Below are 19,402 nucleotides of genomic sequence, written 5' to 3'. Positions count from 1 at the left end.
AATCTTTTAATAGAGACAGTCTGCATGGTCCCAGCTGGCACGTGTGTTCTCTCTCATGTTTATTCAGATTACAAAACAACCTTTTAATGACATGTCAGACTGGGAGTAGATATAACCAATACATACATATATGGAATTGTCACAGAATAAATAAAATATTCTTTAAAACATAAAGACAAGCCCGAAATCTGGACTGTGCTGTATAATCTCATTATATATAAATGATAATGACTAGATCTTTTAAAAATCCCCTAAAAAGAGTAAAAAATATCAGATTTTATCTAAATATTTAGCAGCATTTAATCTCTGAATGAGAAAATCTTTATTTTTCTCTTTCTACAATAGCATTCAGAGACACACATAGGAGATATGCTTTGGCTTAGAAGTCCTGCCTGAAAACACATCTGTAGGTCATAAAGCAACACTGGGTAGCAATCATCAAAGCAGTTAACGTTAACGTTCTTTACATATGTAACAACCACTCACAAATCACTTGGGTATCCATCTTGTGATTCTCTGCTAAGCTAAATTTTATGGAAACTGAAGTCTAAAAGCAGTTAAGGAGTAGGCAGAGAGTCTCAAAATGGCTCATGACAATATAAAACTGAAGGATGATGTCTACAGTGTTTCCTAAAAGGGTGACAGTGAAGGAATGGAGACCATTTTTAGTGCTAATAACACGTCTTTAGGATAAACAGTGTACTGAGGTGCAGAGTTTGGTATAACAGTCCATTGCTCATTGTTGGCAACTTAGAGGGAAGTAGGTAATGGAATTTCCCTGGTATAGATCTCTGGGGGCCTCAGAGCTTGAGAAAAATTCTAGTGGTGTAACAACTCAGATCCTCTCAAAACTTGGGGCAGGACTCAATAGCAGAATTCTAACTGAGCATTGGGCTGAATATCTCATCTTCAGCAGCTCGAGGTTCAGTTCCAAGGTAAAAAAAAAAAAAAGAAGGTATGTGTGAAGCTCAAGTTATCAGCCATTTACCAAGCATTTGCTGGGAATGGAATAGCTACTCAGATGCAATAGAGCACTGGCTATCACAGAGGACAAAATTTTGAAGGAAATATCTTGAAGTCTCAGTGATATAAGGTTCTCCAGAATAATACCTAGAGAGTAGGTCCTTTGGCTTTAAGGGAAAACATTTTTGAATTAACAAGCCATTAGATTCCCAAAGGAGTGAGTAGGGAAGCCTAAAGTTGCATGAATGATGATTGGACAAAGATTATGGTTTGCTTATCACACAGTCTGGTTTGTCTCTGAATGGACTCATCTGGATTTGCTTTTTAGTCTCAAGAATGTTTCAGCTTGAATGATGGCTTGTACAGTTAAGCCAATAGTGACTGTTGTATAGTAGTGGAAAGATGTGAGAGGAGGCAAAGAAACAGTCATACAAGGTCAGGACAAAGAGGGAAAGCTCAGCTGAGTCAATGGCTTAATGTGACCAAAAGGACATGGATAGGACAAACGAAAAAGTGGCCTGAGAGAGAACTTAGGATGAAAGCTGTTGTAATTACCTGGTGAAGGTCTCAATCAAGATGATTTCTGCAGAGGGCATAAGCAAAGGTGAAAACAACAAAACCAACAAATACTGTGTAACTAGTGTCCACAAAGTTCCAAGCATTGTTTTACAGCACCTGCATTGTAATCAGCTCTCATCCTTCTCTGAGGTAAAGAGGAAAGAAACTCTGGCTCTCAGAATGTTTACCGACTGAATAAAAACATGTAACTATCACAGCGCTGCCCACAGTAACTAAGACATGGACTCAACCTCTACCCATGAACAGATGGATAAATAAAATGTGCTACATAGACATAGTTTCCAGAACTTTCCCAAATACTATCACTGGCTGGAGAATCAAACATTCAAAACAGAGTTGGGTTATCTCATACTTAAATCATGACAGGGATATTCTAAAACTAAGATGCTCTCATGAGAAGCAATTGGAAAAAATTAACCCCAGAAATGGAAGTGGAAGTACAAGTGCTTCCAATGGACTCCAAGAGAGCTGAGACTCTCTTGATGGACTTGGGTTTTTTGGTACCCAGGTATTCTTTCTGCCTCCATGTGTATGCTCTCCTTCTGCTTCCCCTCCCTGCTTTACATATGGCTTCTTGGATATAGGTGTCATTTCTATTGTTCTGGCTCCTTTTTGCTCTAACATAACATTTTTTCCATATCTTGCAAAGCTGTAGAAAAAGGTGCTAACAAAGTACTCATCTGCATACCTGAGGACATCACTTGCTTGAATTTAGATGCTCAATTATGTTTTTAATGCTTACTGTTAAATAACTTCATAAAAATGTCTAAAATAATGATTATCCTTTCTCTTTGAGCTGTAGCATCTAGTAAATTATGGATTTGTAGGGAGCCCAAAATCCTGTGTTAAAGACTGAAATACTATTTGGCTATGTGAGAATATGCAATCATGTGTAGGATTATTTTTATGGTATTTTCCTGAGAGAAAGCATTTCCTCCTTCATGAAGCCTAGCATGCGTTAAAACACTCCTGTCCTTTAGGGAAAAAAGCAAACAAACAAACAAAAAACACCTAGGCTATACTAAGGAGGGAGGACTCTTGCTAAAATGCTCAATTCCTATCCAGAAAAGCAAAGAGGATGGACATCAGAAGAAGGAGAAAAGAGGGAACAAGTCAGGAGCCTGACACAGAGGACCTCTGAAAAGCTCTGCCTTGCAGACTATCAATGCAGATGCTGAGACTTATGGGCAACCTCTGGGCAGAGTGTAGGGATTCTTATGAAAGAAGTGGGAAACAATAAGATCTGGAGAGGACAGGAACTCCACAAGGAGAGCAACAGAACCAAAAAAATCTGAGCACAGGGGTCTTTCCTGAGACTGATATTCCAACCAAGAACTATGCATGGAGATAACCTAAGACCCCTGTACAGATATAGCCCATGGCAGTTCAGTATCCAAGTGGGTTCCATTGTAATAGGAACAGGCACTATCTCTGACATGAACTGATTGGCCTGCTCTTTAATTACTCCCCCTTAGGGGGAAGCAGCATTACCAGGTCACAGAAGAAGACAATGCAGCCACTCCTGATGAGACCTAATTGACTAGGAAGGAAGGAAAAGAAGACCTCCCCTATCTGTGGACTTAGGGAGGGGCATGCATGCAGAGGGTGGAGGAAAGAAGGAATTGGGACAGGAGGAGTGAGGGAACTACAGGGGGCAATACAAACTGAATAATGTGTAATTAATAAAGAATAAAAAATGAGAAAAAGAAAAAAGAAAAACCCTGTCTCCAAAACAGGTGAATGGCACCTGCAAAATGGCACCCAAGGTTGTCCTCTGGTCTCCATATGCCTGTATACACAGACACACACTCAGGGAAACTTATGCAAACAGAGTGAAAAACTTGTACCAAGAACACAAAGAAATCTTTGTGTATATTCATTACTTTCCTAACGCTATGATGAAACACCACTACTAAGAAAACTTATAAGAGAAAGTATTTAATTGGGGATTGCTTACAGTTTCAGAGTGTTAGTCCATGACCATCATTGCAGGAAGTGTGGTGGCAGGCAGGCAGGCATGGTGCTGATCTGAAGGTGACCACAGAGCCTGTCCTGGGCTTTTGAAACCAGAGTGAAACCCCAGTGACACACCTCCTCCAACAAGGCCACACCTCCTAATTGTTCCCAAACAGTTCCACTAACTGGGGACCAAGCACTCAAGCATATGAACCTATATAGGATCACTCTTACTCAAACCACCACTGCACCTTACGGAAAAAATTATTTGGGGCTTGTGCTTGCAGATGGACAAGAATCCATCACCACCAGGGAAAGAAATATGGTGGCAAACAGGCAAGCATGAGCTAGAGCAGTGACTGAGAGCTCACATCTTGATCCACAAACAAAGAGCAGAGAGAGCATACTCAAAATGGCACCAGTCTTTTGAAACCTCAAAGTCTGCCCTCAGTATGATGGCTATTCTCGGTTGTCAACTTGACTACATCTGGAATTGACTATAACCCAACTGTAACACCTCACTTAAGATGGATTTCTGCTTAATGTAAATGAGAAGATCTACTATTAGTTCAGAGCTTCGAGGTAGGAAGACACAACTTTAATATATATCTTTAATTCAGAGCAAATCTGGGTGATGCCTTCTACTAGAAGCCTATATAAGAATATGGAAAAAGAAAAGTTTTGTACTTTGCCTGCTTGCTCTCACCCTGCTAACAAGTCCATTCCTTCACTAGCGTTCGAGCCTAATTCTTTGTGATTCCGGAATATACTGAGATCAGATGAAACATACAGACTTGTGGATTGAGAAAATACTGGATTTTGGGCTTTCCAATCATAGCCACCCATTGTTGAATTAGCTGGACCACAGACAGTAAATCATTCTAATAAATTTCTTTACATAAAAAAAAAAAAGATTGATTCCTGGGCACTCTCAGATGTCAGCAGTCTAAACACTGTAACATGTTCCACAGGATCCTTCTTAATTTCCCCCATCGTGTATCACTTTATTGTCTCTGTTGATCGTAAATTAAAGAAATTTACGATCCTTTGTATCACTTCCTGTCAAGACATTTCCCTGATCTTGTAAATCTTGGCTGATGACCAAGAGAACTTGGTAGCAGTGAGTGACAGTTTATAACCTCTGAAGCAAGGCATTTGTGTTCCAAGGGTCTTGCAATGTCTCGGTTTTCTAAATACTGTCTCTATGTAAATGAAGTTCATGAAATCGTCTGAGAAACACTACCCAGACAAGGAAAAGGACCAGTGCAAGAATGAGTTTATCTTAGCTTCTTCATCTTTGGTCCAGCCACCTGAATGATTGAAGCTTCACAAAGGTTTGTTAAGTCATTGTGTTTTGGATGCTTTGTCAGGTCCTCCTCACTTTAAATTTTCTTTTAGTTTCTAAAACATGTCCTTAACTTTCCCTTTTCACAAACATTACATAAAACTTTACCTGTCAATTGACTTAGTTCTTGTCATCATTCAGGTCATAATTAAAACTTAACCCCAGAGAATCTTTACTGGGCGTCTGTATAACACAGATCGCTTGTTCAATACGAGTTGACTTAGTTTTGGTGCCATGCTTATAACAACCTGAAATCAATTTACTTTTTGTTTATTGTTTCCTATTGTCCTCCTTCCACCCAAATGTCATCCTCAGAAAAGTGGATGGAGAAAATAATTGTCTTTTTCTTTTTTACATGTGAAGAGATAATCTAGACTGTTTTTCCTAGGAACCTTTTTACTGCTTTTTTTTTTAAACTTATTTATTTATTTTTCTTTGTTTCATGTACACTGGTCTTCTTCCTGTTTGTAAGTGTGGGTAAGGGTATCAGATCCCCTGGAACTGGAGTTACACACAGTTGTGGAAACTGTCATGTGGGTGCTGGGAATTGAACCTGGGTCCTTTGGAAGGGCAACCAGTGCTTTTAACCGCTAAGACATCTCTCCAGTCACTTCCCCTTTCCCATTTATGTTCATGCCCCCATCCTGAGGGCTCCTGCTAGCAGCACGTGGTTCTCTTTCCTGAGAGTCACGTTCACAGTTCTGCTTGGTCACCTGCACCAAAATGCAGAAAGCAGAAGGGGGAAAAATTGCCTAGCCTCAGCCCATGACTGGAGAATAGGGTGTGAGCAGTAAGTACTCCAGCTTTCTCTTTTCCTGATGAGAAAAATTCTGAGATGTGATCTGCACTGTCTCCTGGGCTCACCTGCAGGACTGAGCTGCAGTTCCCCTGTGGGAACTAGGCAAAATTGGGTGATCAAGTCCAGGTACTCTGCTAAGCAAATTACATGCATCAGTTCATTTTTTTTTTCCAACAATTTCATTATCCCAACTTTATGGGGAAGAAGTCATATTTACAGAGATTAACTTGTCCAATGAAGTTATCACTGCATTAGTAGAGTAGAGTAGGGATATGAATTGAGGTAGAGTAGTAGAGTAGGGATATGAATTGAGGTTTCTCCTTTAGAAAGCTGGACTTTTAATTCTGCACACTTTGGTACTCAGCAGAAAGCAACAGGGTTAACCTGTAGATAATCAAAGCAAAGAGTCAAATGTACTGAAAACTTTGAAGCTATGATCAGTGGACTTGGAGAGGGGTATGGGAGGGGATGAGGAAGGTAGGGTAGAATTGGGGAGGGAATGAGAGAGGGGCTACAGCTGAGATACAAAGCGAATAAAATATAATTAATATAAAAAATAAATTAATTAAAAAAGATTGAAGCTATATAAAAGACACTAAATAAATAGCAGAACTAGGGATTAAGATAAACTAAGGCACATCCTGAAGGTGAAGCCCAAAAGCTCTTTCTTCAAAAATGCTCTGGAATGGACATGTTTCTACTTTACCTGTTGTCAGTGTTTGTGTTACTCTGATCAGAAACAAACACAAAGGCAAAAATCTCTATCTGCCCGTCCTTTGACAAGAACAAAATGAGGCCAAATAACCAACAGCTCCTTCAGGACTACAACCAGTAAACTGATCTCCTTTGTCACACTCAGCCTGATTTTGCCTGTCTCAAAACTCTCATATGTTTAATAGTCAAATTTGGCTTGAATATGAGCCCAAATCTTGTTGCCTCCTACTACATTTGAAGACTGTGTTACTAATTTTGAACTTAGTTTCTACACCGGTCAAAGAGGATGGTGTGTAGTCAAGATAGATGTTTAGCTACCCCTTATATACATAGTATAGAAGTTCTGTGAGAGTTCAATTTATTAGTGCACAGAAAGCTTTGTTCTAGTACCTGGAATAACAAAACAACAACAAATTCTCAACAAACATTGCCTTTTACCACTATCTTTTATAAGTTAACAGAATATAATCCCAGCTCCTCCTCAGCACACAGAGTACCTATGGTTCAAACAGATAGTTCACAATTGCCAGAACATGGTCACATCTCCAAGTCTGAAGAAACAAACACAGAGAACAAATGAGAGAAGGCATCTCTTCATGAATATAAGTACCTCTACTTTGTTTCTTGTCTTAGCATGTGCAATAAGGATTCTTGGTGGTAGAAAGTTAATTGAATTCTTCAAAATACTTACATATTTTCAATTGTCAAATTAAAATTCTATGAGCTCTATGTCTGGTTATAGATTGCTTTTGTTTCCATAGTTTTATCTGGCAGGGTGTTTTTGGGGTTTGAGAATTTCTTCATGTATCTCTTCATAGCCATATTTACAGGGGGTTACTTTCATTTCTTTAAGGCATCTTTAAGGCATTTCTTATACTAGAGAAACCGTCCTCTCCATTCCTTGCTCTCTAGCTCAGGCTTCATTTTCTCTGAAGCAGTGTGTCCTTGAGAAATTAAACATGTATTTAGTCATCATTTATTACTTGTCTTTCCTCTTCTAATGTGGTTTCCAGAAATTCTTTTTTTTTTAGATCTTTTAAAAAAATTTTATTTTTTATATTAATTACAGTTTATTTACTTTGTATCCCAGCTCTAGCTCCCTTCTTCATTCCTTCCCAATTTCACCCTCTCTCCCTCATCTCCTTCCTGCCCCTCTTTCAGTCCACTGATAAGGGCAGTCCTCCTCCTCTTCCATCTGACCTTAGCTTATCAGGTCTCATCAGGACTGGTTGCAATGTCCTCCTCTGTGGCCTAAGCAAGGCTGCTCCTCGGGGGTGGGGGCAGGGTCAAAAAGCTAACCACTGAGTTCATGTCAGAGACAGTCCCAGGTCCCCTTTTTAGGGAACTCACTTGGATACTGAACTGCCATGGGCTACATCTGTGCAGGGGTTCTAGAAATTCTTATTCATCATCACGTCTGTGGCCCCTGGCATATGTTGGTAGTTTTGTTCTCGGAATGAAAAAAGTATTTTAGAAGAAATGAATTAAAGATGCAGAATTCGGTAGCTGAATGGCCCTGGTCTGCAGGGCCAGAAGTCCTCCATGTACCCAAGTGATTACCTGTTCTACAAAATGTTCCTCAGTGCTATTGGGAGGGTTAAATGTGAGAATGAAGGCAAAGCTTTTGGCTATAATGATTTATCCTCAATTGTCTTCATCCCAAATGTGGCTGCACTGTTGCTCCACAGTGTATTTCTAAGTTCAGGATATGGATTCTCTCATAAGAAGAACTAGTCTGTAAATATTTATGTGGGTTGGGAATCGGGTCATGGTAACTGTGGCCTACTGAAATGAATTTGGCAATATTCCTTTTGTTTCTACTTTGTGGAATAATTTGAGGAGTATTGGTGTCAACTCTACTTTGAAAGCTGGTAGAAATCTGTGCTAAAACCATCTGGAGCTTGGGTTTTTTCTTTTTATTTTTTCTTTTCTTTCTTTCTTTCTTTCTTTTTTTTTTTTTTTTGACTTGGAGACTTTTTTTTTTTTTCAATGCAGTTTATTCAGGAACATTGAACAATCCTCGGACCCCGGGGAAAGCCAGCCCACAGCTTAAATAGCCTCTGGGTAGCCAACCCAGGCGTGCCATGGGGGCAATGCAGATAGGTCCACATACATGGAAGCAAGCCAGATCCTCGGCCTTAGCCAAATGTGGAGTTGTTTGTGACAGAGAGCACTCACCATCGGGAAGGTGGAAGGCGGAAACCAGCTCCATCTTTAAGGCATAGCATTCCGCAGCTCTCTACAGTTCCCCCTTTTTGTTTTAGACGCATCAGGCAAGAGTAGAGGTCTGATCTCTGATATTAGAAATAAATTGGGACTTTGTACAGATGTTCATTTAGGTGTCATCCACCCAAAGAGCATCAGACCCGTCCGATACCTTTTTCTCAGAGGCGGGACCTGGGGCATCAACCCGCATGCAATCAGACATGCTCTTCTCTGGGTCCAAAGCGGCTGACCCTGAGTGCAGTGCTTAGCCTCGCATCCTGAGCGTATCATTTTAGCTTTTTATGGTATCCAACCATGCTTGGGGAGAATGTCCTGCTTCATTGGCTGTAAAGGCCTGAATGATCATGGCTGCATCACACTGTTGTGAGACTCTAATCTTGCATATATACCACAGGCAAACCAAGGAGACCAACACCAGACGGCCTGCTAACACTCCCATGCCCGCCCATTCCTTCAGATGATTCATGGCTGCAGCAATCCATGGTGATAATCCTGTGGCTAGTCCTGCGTCCACTCCGGTAGAATTTACTGTGACAATGGCCACTCTCAGCTGCTCCATCGTAGTATCGAATTCTCCAGTCCAATTACCTAAAATATAGCTCGACAATTGTTTAGACAGATTTGCAGCACAGGAAAAATTCTCATGTTGTATGCTAGTGACACAAAGTCCAGCATACTTTCATTGACAGCCAGGTTGAGCGATTTGCCATAGGGTATCAATTTGCTCCTGCAAGAGGTCAATCCTCTGATTGAACACCATCAAGCTTCCTTTTAGTTGAGCATTAATTCCTTTATGTACAACTAAGGCATGAGCTACATTGGCTAAATGATTATTCAGGGTCTGAGCAGTCTGCCCAGTATGACTCATGGCTAATGCCCTGGTGGTAACTCCAACAGCCGTCAATGAGATGGTAGTAACAATGGTGGCTGTAGTTCCAAGATCCCTTTTCTGTCTGAAGAGAGTTATAGCGTGAGGGGCATCAATGGGCATAGGCACCCAGTGAGGCATGCGAGTAACCAGGGCATACCTAACTTTACTAGCATTCCAGCATTGGGCAAAAAAGCAAGTATCATTACCACAATTACTTGATTAGCTTTGGTTTTAGGCCCATTTTGTTAGATTTTAAAATGTCTACACCAGCTTTCTTCTTAGGTTTATTTGCTTAAAATATCTTTTTCTAACCACTTATCTTGAGGTAATGTCTGTCTATCTTTGGTGTTGAGGTGTCTTTCTTGGATGCAGCTGAAAGATGGATTCTGTTTTCAAGTCATTCTGTTAGTTTATGTTTTCTGTTTCTTTTTTAAATTGGGGAATTAAGAGCATTGATACTGATAAATGTCAATGAGCCATGATTATTGACTCTTATTATTTTGTTGTTGGTAGTGGTGGTCACAGTGGTGTGTGTGTATGTGTGTGTGTGTGTGTGTGTGTGTGTAAGTCAGTGATATCATGGGTGTATATGTGTTTGTGCTTCCCTTACTAGAAAAGCCTATATGCAACAAAATTTGAAAATTTAAAGAAATTATACAATTTCCTTGGTAGATTCCATTTAGCAAAATTAAATCAGCATCAGGTAAATATATTGAATAGTCCTATATCCCCTTAAGGAAATAGAAGCAGTCATCAAATATCTCCCTTCCAAAAAAAGCCCAGGGCCAGATTGTTCAATTCTACCAGACCTTCAAAGAAGAGATAACTCCAATTCTCTTCAAACTATTCCACAAAATAGAAACAGAAGGAACATTACCAAACTCATTCTATGAAGCCACAGTCACCCTGATACCTAAACCACACAAAGGCCCAACAAAAAAGGGAACTTCAGACCTATATCTCTTATGAACATTGATGCAAAAATACCCAACAAAATACTTGCAAACTGAATCTGAGAACACATCAAAGATATCATCCACCATGACCAAGTAGGCTTCATCTCAGGCATGCAGGGGTGGTTAAAAATACGGAAATCCATCAATGTGATCTAACATATAAACAAACTAAAGGAGAAAAACCACATGATCATCTCCTTATATGATGAAAAAACATTTGACAAAGTCCAACACCCATTCATGCTTAAATTCTTGGAAAGATCTGGGATATAAGGCACATACCTAAACATAGTAAAGACAATATACAGCAAGCCTATAGCCAACATCAAACCAAACAGAGAGAAACTTAAATCAATCCCACTGAAATGAGGGACAAGGCAAGGTTGCCCACTCTGTTTGCATTTCTTCAACATAGGACTTGAAATCCTAGCTGGAGGAATAAGACAACTAAAGGAGATCAAGGGGATACAAATTGGAAAGGAAGAAGTCAAAGTATCACTATTCGCAGATGATATGATAGCATACATGAGAGACACCAAAAATTTAACCAAAGAACTCCTTCAGCTGATAAACACCTTCAGCAAAGTGGCTGAATACAAAATTAACTAAACAAAACAAAACAAAATAAAACAAAACAAAAAAAACAGAAGCCCTTCTGTACACAAAAGACAAAAGGACTGAGAAAGAAATTAGGGAAACACCCTTCACAGTAGCCACTAATAACATAAAGTACCTTTGTGTAACTGTAATCAAACTAGTGAAAGGCCCATTTGAAAAAAGCTTTACGTCTCTGAAGAAAGAAATCAAAGAAGATATCGGAAAATGAAAGACCTCGCATGCTCATGGAATGGTGGATTTACATAGTGAAAATATCCATTCTGCCAAAAGCAACCTACAGAATCAGTGCAGTTCCCATCAAAATACCAACACCATTCTTTACAGACCTTGGAAGAAAAATTCTCAACTTCTTAGGGAAAAACAAAAACTCAGAATTGTCAAAACGATCCTGTACAACAACAGATCATCTATCCCTGATCTCAAGCTGTATTACAGAGCAATAGTAATAAAAACTGCATGATACTGACATAAAAACAGACTGGTGGATCAATGGAATTAAATAGAAGACCCAGAAACAAAGCCAGACCCCTATGAATACTTGATTTTGACAAAGAAGCCAAAACCATACAATGGACAAAAGACAGCATCTTCAACAAATGGTGCTGGTCTAACTGGATGTCTACATGTAGAAAAATGCAAACAGATCCATATTTATCACCTTGCATAAAACTAAAGTCCAAGTGGATCAAAGATCTCAATATAAAACCAGACACATTAAATCTGTTAGATAAAAAAGTGGGGAAGAGCCTAGAACCCATTGGCACAGGAGACAACTTCCTGAACAGCGCACCAACAGCATAGGCTCTAAGATCAACAATCAATAAATGGGACCTCATGAAACTGAAAAGCATCTGTAAAGCAAAGGACACTGTCATCAGAACAAAACAACAACCTACAGACTGGGAAAGGATCTTCACCGGCCCTATATCAGACAGTGGGCTAATATCCAGAATATATAAAGAATAAAGAAGTTAAAAAGCAACAAATCAAGTAATCCAATTAAAAAAATGGGATACAGCACTAAATAGAGAATTCTCTGTAGAGGAATATGAAATGGCAGAGAAACACTTAAAGAAATGCTCAACATCCTTAGCCTTCAGGGAAATGCAAATCAAAACAACCCTGAGAATTCACCTTATACCCATCATAATGGCTAAGATAAAAAATTTAAGTGACAATACATGCTGGAGAGGATGTGGAGAAAGGGAACCCTCCTCCATTGCTGGTAGGAATGTAAACTTGTACAACCACTTTGATAATCAATATGGCACTTTTTCAGACAATTGGGAATAGTGTTACATCAAGATCCAGCTATACCACTCCTAGGCATATATCCAAAATATGCTCAAGTACACAACAAGGACATTTGTTCAGTCATGTTTGTAGCAGCTTTATTTGTAATAGCCAGAACCTGGAAACAACCCAGATGTCCATCAATGGAGGAATGGATACAGAAATTGTGATAGATTTATGCAATGAAATACTACTCAGCAATTAAAAACAAGTAAATCATGAACTTTGCAGGCAAATGGTATGCAAAGAGGTCTAGAAAAGATCATTCTGAATGAGGTACTCCCAGAAACAAAAAGACACACATGGTATATACTCACTTATAAGTGGATAATATAACTAAACATACTAAAATCAATACACATAAAGAAACTAAGCAAGAAGGAGAACCCTGGGTAAGATGATCAATCCTCAGAAAGACAAACAGGACGGACAATGGAAGAAGGAGAAAACAGGAAACAGGACAGGAGCCTACCACAGAGGCCCTCTGAAAGGCTCTACCCAGCAGTGTATAAAAGCACATGCCGAGACTCATAATCAAACTTTGGGCAGAATGCAGGGAATCTTACAATGGAAGGTGAAGATAGTAAGACCTGGAGAGGACAAGAGCTCCTCAAGGAGAACAACAAAACCAAAAATCTGGGCTCGGGTATCTTTTCTGAGACTGATACTCCAATGAAGGATCATTTATGGATATAACCTAGAACCCCTGCACAGATGTAGCCTATAGTAGCTCAGTATCCAAGTGGGTTCCCTACTAAGGGAAACAGGGACTGTCTCTGACATGAACTCAGTGGCTGGCTCTTTAACCCCTCCTGAGCTGGAGGAGAGCATCCTTGCCAGGCAACAGAGGAGGACAATGTAGCCAGTCCTGGTGAGACCTGATAAGCTAGGGTCAGATGGAAGGAGTGGAGGACCTTCCCTATCAGTGGACTTGGAGACGGGCATGGAAGAAGAGGAAGAGAAGGTGGGATTAGGAGGGGATTGAGGGGGCTACAGCTGGGATACAAAGTGAATAAACTGTAATTAATATAAAAATAAAAATTTAATTAAAATACAAGTCAGGGATTCAAGAAATGGCTCAGTGTTTAAGGTCACTGGCTGCCTCCTATATACAAATTTCAAATGGACTGACAAAATAATTAGGGAAAGTACACCCTTCACAATAGCCAGAAATAGTATAAAGTATCCTGATGTAACTCTAACCAAACAAGTTGATTGCCTGTATTACAAGGTCTTCTAGTCTCTACAGAAAGAAACCAAAGAGGATATCAGAAGATGAAAAGATGTTCCATGTTCATGGATTGATACGATTAACAGTAAATCTTACCAAAATCACCTGAAAGAGTCAATGTAATCCCCAACAAAATACCAATACCATTCTTTACTGACCTTATAAACAAGGAACCAAGGGAGAATGCTTGAATCTCACTTAGAAGGGGAAATAGAATAGACAGATGTAATGGCTGAAGAGAGGAAACAAGATAGGAAAGGAAATGGAGAAACGAGGGTGGAGATCAGACCTGTGAAGAGCAGAGGAAGGAAGACAAAAGGTCTGTAGAGAAAAGAAAAAGTATGGGCAAATGGCATCTCTCTGACAAGCTTTACACCTAAATCAGGGTAGGCTCCTGGGGGGATATGAGAGGGACTTCAGCAGAGACTCCTAGTAGCAGAGGCCCTAGAGACAGAAGAGAACAGTTTCTAACTAGGTAGTTTCATAGTAGAGGGAGAAGAACACCAACCTACCCACAAAAGCTGTGACTCAAAATTCACTCTGACTACAAGATGTTCAGGGATGAAGATAGAGGAAATATGGCAGAGACTGGGAAGGCCCAATGAATGCCTGGCCCAACCCAAAAGCCATCCCATGGGAGAGAATCAACTCCTAACCCTGTTAATAATACTCTGCTATACTTGCAGATGGGAGTCAAGCAGAGCTGTACTCTGAGAGGCTCCACCCAGAAGTTCCTCAAAACAGATGCTGAGACTCAGCCAAATGTTGGGTAAAGCATAGGGCAGCCTTGTAGAAAAGTGTGTGGGGGAAAGTGAAAAGGACCTGGAGGTGACAGGAACATCACAAGAACTACTAACTAACCAGTGCCAAGAGGGGCCTGCTGAGACTGAAGCATCAACCAAGGACTTTGCCTGGACTAGACCTAGGTCCTCTACAAAGTTGTAGCTGATGGGCAGCTCAGGCCTCATATTGGATCCTTGCTAAGGGGAGCAGGGGCTCTCTCTGACATGGATTCTCTGGCCAGCTTTTCAGTTACTTTCCCCTGGAAGGATTGCCTTGCCAGGCTACAGGGGAAAAGTGGACATACTCACCTGTGGTAGGACTTGATGAGCTCTGGTGGATGGAAAGAGGGAAGGGCTCCCCTTTTCTGAGGAATAGGAGAGAGGAATGGGGGAAAGGGAGGGAGGGTAAGACTGGAAAGTAAGTAGGGACAGAGCTATGACCAGGATGTAAAATGAATGAATGAATGAATGAATGATGCTCTTCCAGAGGTTATGAGTTCAATTTCTAGCATCGACATGGCAGCTTAATACCTCTTTAACTCTAGTTCCAGGGAATCTGGATGCTCCTCTGGCCTCTGCAGCCATCAGGCAAACAGGTGGTGCACAGACATAAATGCAGGCAAGGAGTCACACACAGAAAAGAGTAAAATAAATTTTAAAATAATCAATTACGTTATTAATATATGTTGATTAACATATGTACAGTTTTTGATAGATGGTTATCTCATTCTGCTTCTTTCCTAGTTACTAGTTTAATAGTATTTTAAATTATTTTCTTGTCTGATTCATTACTAATCTCTTGATAAAATAGGTTTTTATAGGACAAACTATGTTCAGGATATTCTTGTAAGTGGGGAAGACCATCAAAGCCTTCATACCTTCAGGATCTCTCTGCATGTGTAGATTTTACAACTTCTGGAAACATAATTGATATGTGTGGTTGAGTGTGGACCCACACCTACTTCAATCAAATTTCCTTGGTCAGAAAGGTGACGGCTTTCATATGTTTGGTCGTAAACGCCGCATGCAGGAAGCGCATGCGCTCTGAGTTCTGACATGCTGCACCGTCTTGTCTCTTCTACACATCTCTCCCCGCATCTGCCTGTCCGCATCTCCGTTTCTTGGAAGCTTCTTAGGTGTGTTTTGGATGTTAAGAAGGACACCATTTTCCAAGGTTTGCTCAAATGAAGGTGGAAACCTCTTCAAATTCTTAAAAATTATTTTGATGTCTTTAAAACATTGTTTCTCCAAAGCTAAGTGAAAAGTGCTGACCATCCTGTTCAGCTGAAAGAGAAATAGTTTTTCCATGTATTCGCCTATCTAAATTCACATTAGAATTCTCTAGAGAACAAGAAGGGCAATTTTGCTCAGTGTTTGTGTATGTTCTGAGCTTCTTGAAGTAAGGACACTTGGAGAGTACTTTTTTTTTCTAGACTTCCGTAAAAAGATAACCTAAGATTATAATTCCTTCTGCTATTGAGAGAAGTACCATTCCCCATGTTTACAGAAGCTTTTGCTTTTAAAAAGGGCAATACTTGCATGTTATGTAGCCAAAGGAGCATCAGACAAAATCTAATTATAAAAAGTGACAGTTGATTCCTCAGTTTCCATTTCCTTTTGTGTATGTCTTTCTTAGCAAATTATAGAATGGGTGGCTGGACCATGACAGGAATATCTAGACAGGATCTTATAATGTCATCCTCAAACTCACCATGGACAGTTCAGCCATTTGCACTATTCTGTTTCCCTCTCAGTAAGCGTGTTTGGGAAGTCACCATTGTATTGCTTGTGCATGCAAATGCTGTTCAGCATGGCATGAGGAAAAATTATCCTAACTTTAATTGCAACCACGTAAGTACTTAAGCAAAATCATATGCTTAATCACTTCCTAATATTTTTAGAGTGTTAGTTCAATCTGTGCGGCAGATGTTCTTAAAGATGTGTTGTTAGCTAGCCAGGATAACTGTGAGCTTGCTTATATTATGACCACATTAGCAGTGTGAACAAATAGACCACAATGGAAGTGTAGAAGCAGCAAGGCAAGGCAGTTCATAGTGGAGCCTCTCCTTGGGAAAGAAGTTGGTACCTGCTGCTCTATGAACATCACTATGGTAGACTAATTTTTTTTTTCTTATTTGCATTTTTAAATATTTGCATTTTAGGGATTTCTTGCTTTAAACAAACAAATAAAAATACTTTGTTGTAACCCTTTTCACATTTTAAATTATTCCCTTTTTATTTTGAAATTATAATATAATTACATCATTTTTTTCTTCTTCCTCCCTCCAAATCCTTCCAACTATGCTTCCCTGCTGTCTACCAAATTCATGGCCTCTTGTTTTTATTTATTTTTCCAGGCAGGGAGAAATACTAAAAGATGACTTCAAGGAAATGGAGAGAAATATTATGAATATTCAAGTCATGCTTAGCCAGATATTCAGATTAGGGAAGATAGGAAGATTGGAGAGAGCACTATCAGAGAAGCAGGGCTTGACTATAAAATGTCTCATCTGTCTCCTAAGGATCATGGCCACTGTTCTTTAGATATATTCTCTTAAGCATCATTAATGATTTTAAGTATAGACAAGGCATGATCTGCTTTGTATCCTACAAACTTCACTGTAGGAGCCTTTAAGGAAAGGAATTTTGAACTGAACATTAATTTGAAACTAATTTGGTAGATAATGATGTTGAAGATAGGATGCCAGGAATAGGTACAAATCATTACTCACAGATTGAGATACCAAAATAGCAGGGAGCACACTGGGATTTCAGTCCATGGAGGCTAAAGCTATCTTACTTGAATCTATTCCGGAGTTCAAATTACTAATGCATGACACAAGTCAGTCCTGAATCATAGATTCCTAGAGGAAAAATGTACTCATTTGTTGGACATTCTTCTTTCCTCTCTTGACTCTTACTAACTTACTTAGCTTGAATCAGCATATTTTTACAATGCTATTGTGACAATATGCGAAATAATTTTCTTAAGACTAAAGCTGACCTCATATATATTTGGGGGAATACCTGTAGTATTTTAAAGTTGAAAATGAAAATTCAATCTAGTATTTAAAAAAGAATCTAGTATTTTAAAAGAACTTCTTCTTTTTATTTATAGAGACTTAAGGAAAATATTGTCCCAGAAGCACTGTTAAATTCTTGAAGAAAATATAAGAGAAGCAAATTGCACTTAATATTATCACCAATATCATGAAAATATATGGTATTTTATGTGTTTTTTATTTCCATCAAACATGAGTGCCCATTTAATGAGATCTATTAGTTAAGATAAATCTCCTGAACATAAAGTATAGAAGGAGTCAGATTTTAGATTATAAAATTGAAATAACATGTAGGCACCTAGTTTTCATAGAAATGACCTATTTTTAACCTTTCAGTAAATCAAGGTTTCTGTTTTTCAAGATAAAAAGGAAGACGAGACAGTTTCAAATATACAAGTTGCTCTCTTCTCACCTGCCTCTGCATTCTGCTTCTCACCTTTTTCTACTCCTACCTCTCCATCTCCTCCCTTTCCCTTCCTCTTTTCTTCTTTATATTTAAGCATTAATTAAATTCTACGCATGGTCACTTGAGTGGAACAAGCTGGCTCCTCTCTCTTCCACACTTTACCCTGAAAAATCTGTGCTTCACTGACAGAATGTTGATTTAGAATTACACAATAGACAGTAAAAGTCTTCATATAGTCCCATTTATACAACCTCCAATAACGTTGGAAGATCAAATAAAAATCCTACCCCAGCAATTCTCAGAACCATCATAGTCTGTATGAGAAGTAATTTAGATGAATGAACTTACAACTTCCACAAAATGTGAATTTCCATTTTTATACCAAGCTCACATCAGCAGATAGCAGGCCTGCACCAGAGGGATGCCTCCTGGAGGGAATAAGAGCCTGCCTGAGACTGGAAATGCTTGTTTTTACACGTTTCCCTACATGTTTACCTTGCTTAATAGGCTGCATCTCCAACCTTCTTACAATTGCATCGAGACACCAAATGCATTAACTCCAGGCACCCCCGTGTTCACTCCTGCTTGTCGACTGCTCAGTAAGGATGTTAGTTCATCCCTTCCAAATGCCACTCACGTAAGGTAAATTTCAATAGGGTGTATCACCCATGCTGAGGGCCTGGACTTCTACATTCTCCTTTCTCTGTCTGGATTCCTCAAGCAGCAAAAAAAAATGAGGAGAATATGGATATTATTTGTTGCTTTATAGTCAGTCTGTGCATCTTCATTTTTTTTGTTCCACATATCTGGTCTCTAAGGAAAACACAGATAAAGGCCTACCTTTGTGAGTGTATCTACCTTCACTGACATTCTTCCTAAATTATTTTGATAGGGGAAAAAAAGGACCTGACTGACTTCTGAGAGAAAGTGGCAACCAAGGACGTGGTATGAGAAATGTTGTGTGCAAAGACTGTCTTGTACCCCATTGCTCTACAAATGCAAGGCCAGGGTGCTGGGAAGGGCGAGGTGTAGGGACTCCCAAAGTCCTCTGTTTCTAACTCCAGAACATGAGAGAGCCCTGGGTGGATGATAGGTTCTGGAAACTTTGGTATTGCCAGTTTCTTGGCCATTGAACATCTGTCCCCTGGGTCTGTTCCATCCTGGGAAAAAGAAGAGTACTAGCTGGCATTAACACAAGAGAAACTGTATACCATAGATGGCCCTGAGGACCAGAGTTTAAGTCTGCTGTATCCACATGATGCCCAATGTGGTGGTACTCATTTTTATTCTCAGTGCGCTACAGTCAGATGGAAGCTCTCAGGCTAGAGAGTGGCCTATGCAGCAGTAAACAACAGAAGAGCTGACAAGGATTGGCATCAAAGGTTGGCCTCTTATCTCCACACATATGCCCATGTGCCCAGAACAACATATAGACTTTAGTGAACTACACAGCTGTTGGTTATCCCAAAGACAGAAGTGCCACCATTGTACCTTTGTGGATATCTTGCCACACTTATCATTGTTGTTCTACCGAAAGAGGGAGAATCAGTCTTCTCTGAGGATGAGCTCCATAACAGGTTATCCAATCCTAAACGTCAATC

This window comes from Meriones unguiculatus, chromosome 8 (genome assembly GCF_030254825.1).
Source record: "Meriones unguiculatus strain TT.TT164.6M chromosome 8, Bangor_MerUng_6.1, whole genome shotgun sequence".
In the NCBI taxonomy this organism is placed as follows: Eukaryota; Metazoa; Chordata; class Mammalia; order Rodentia; family Muridae; genus Meriones; species Meriones unguiculatus.
The sequence above is the reverse complement of the archived record's forward strand: the minus strand, read 5'-3'. Positions refer to the sequence as shown.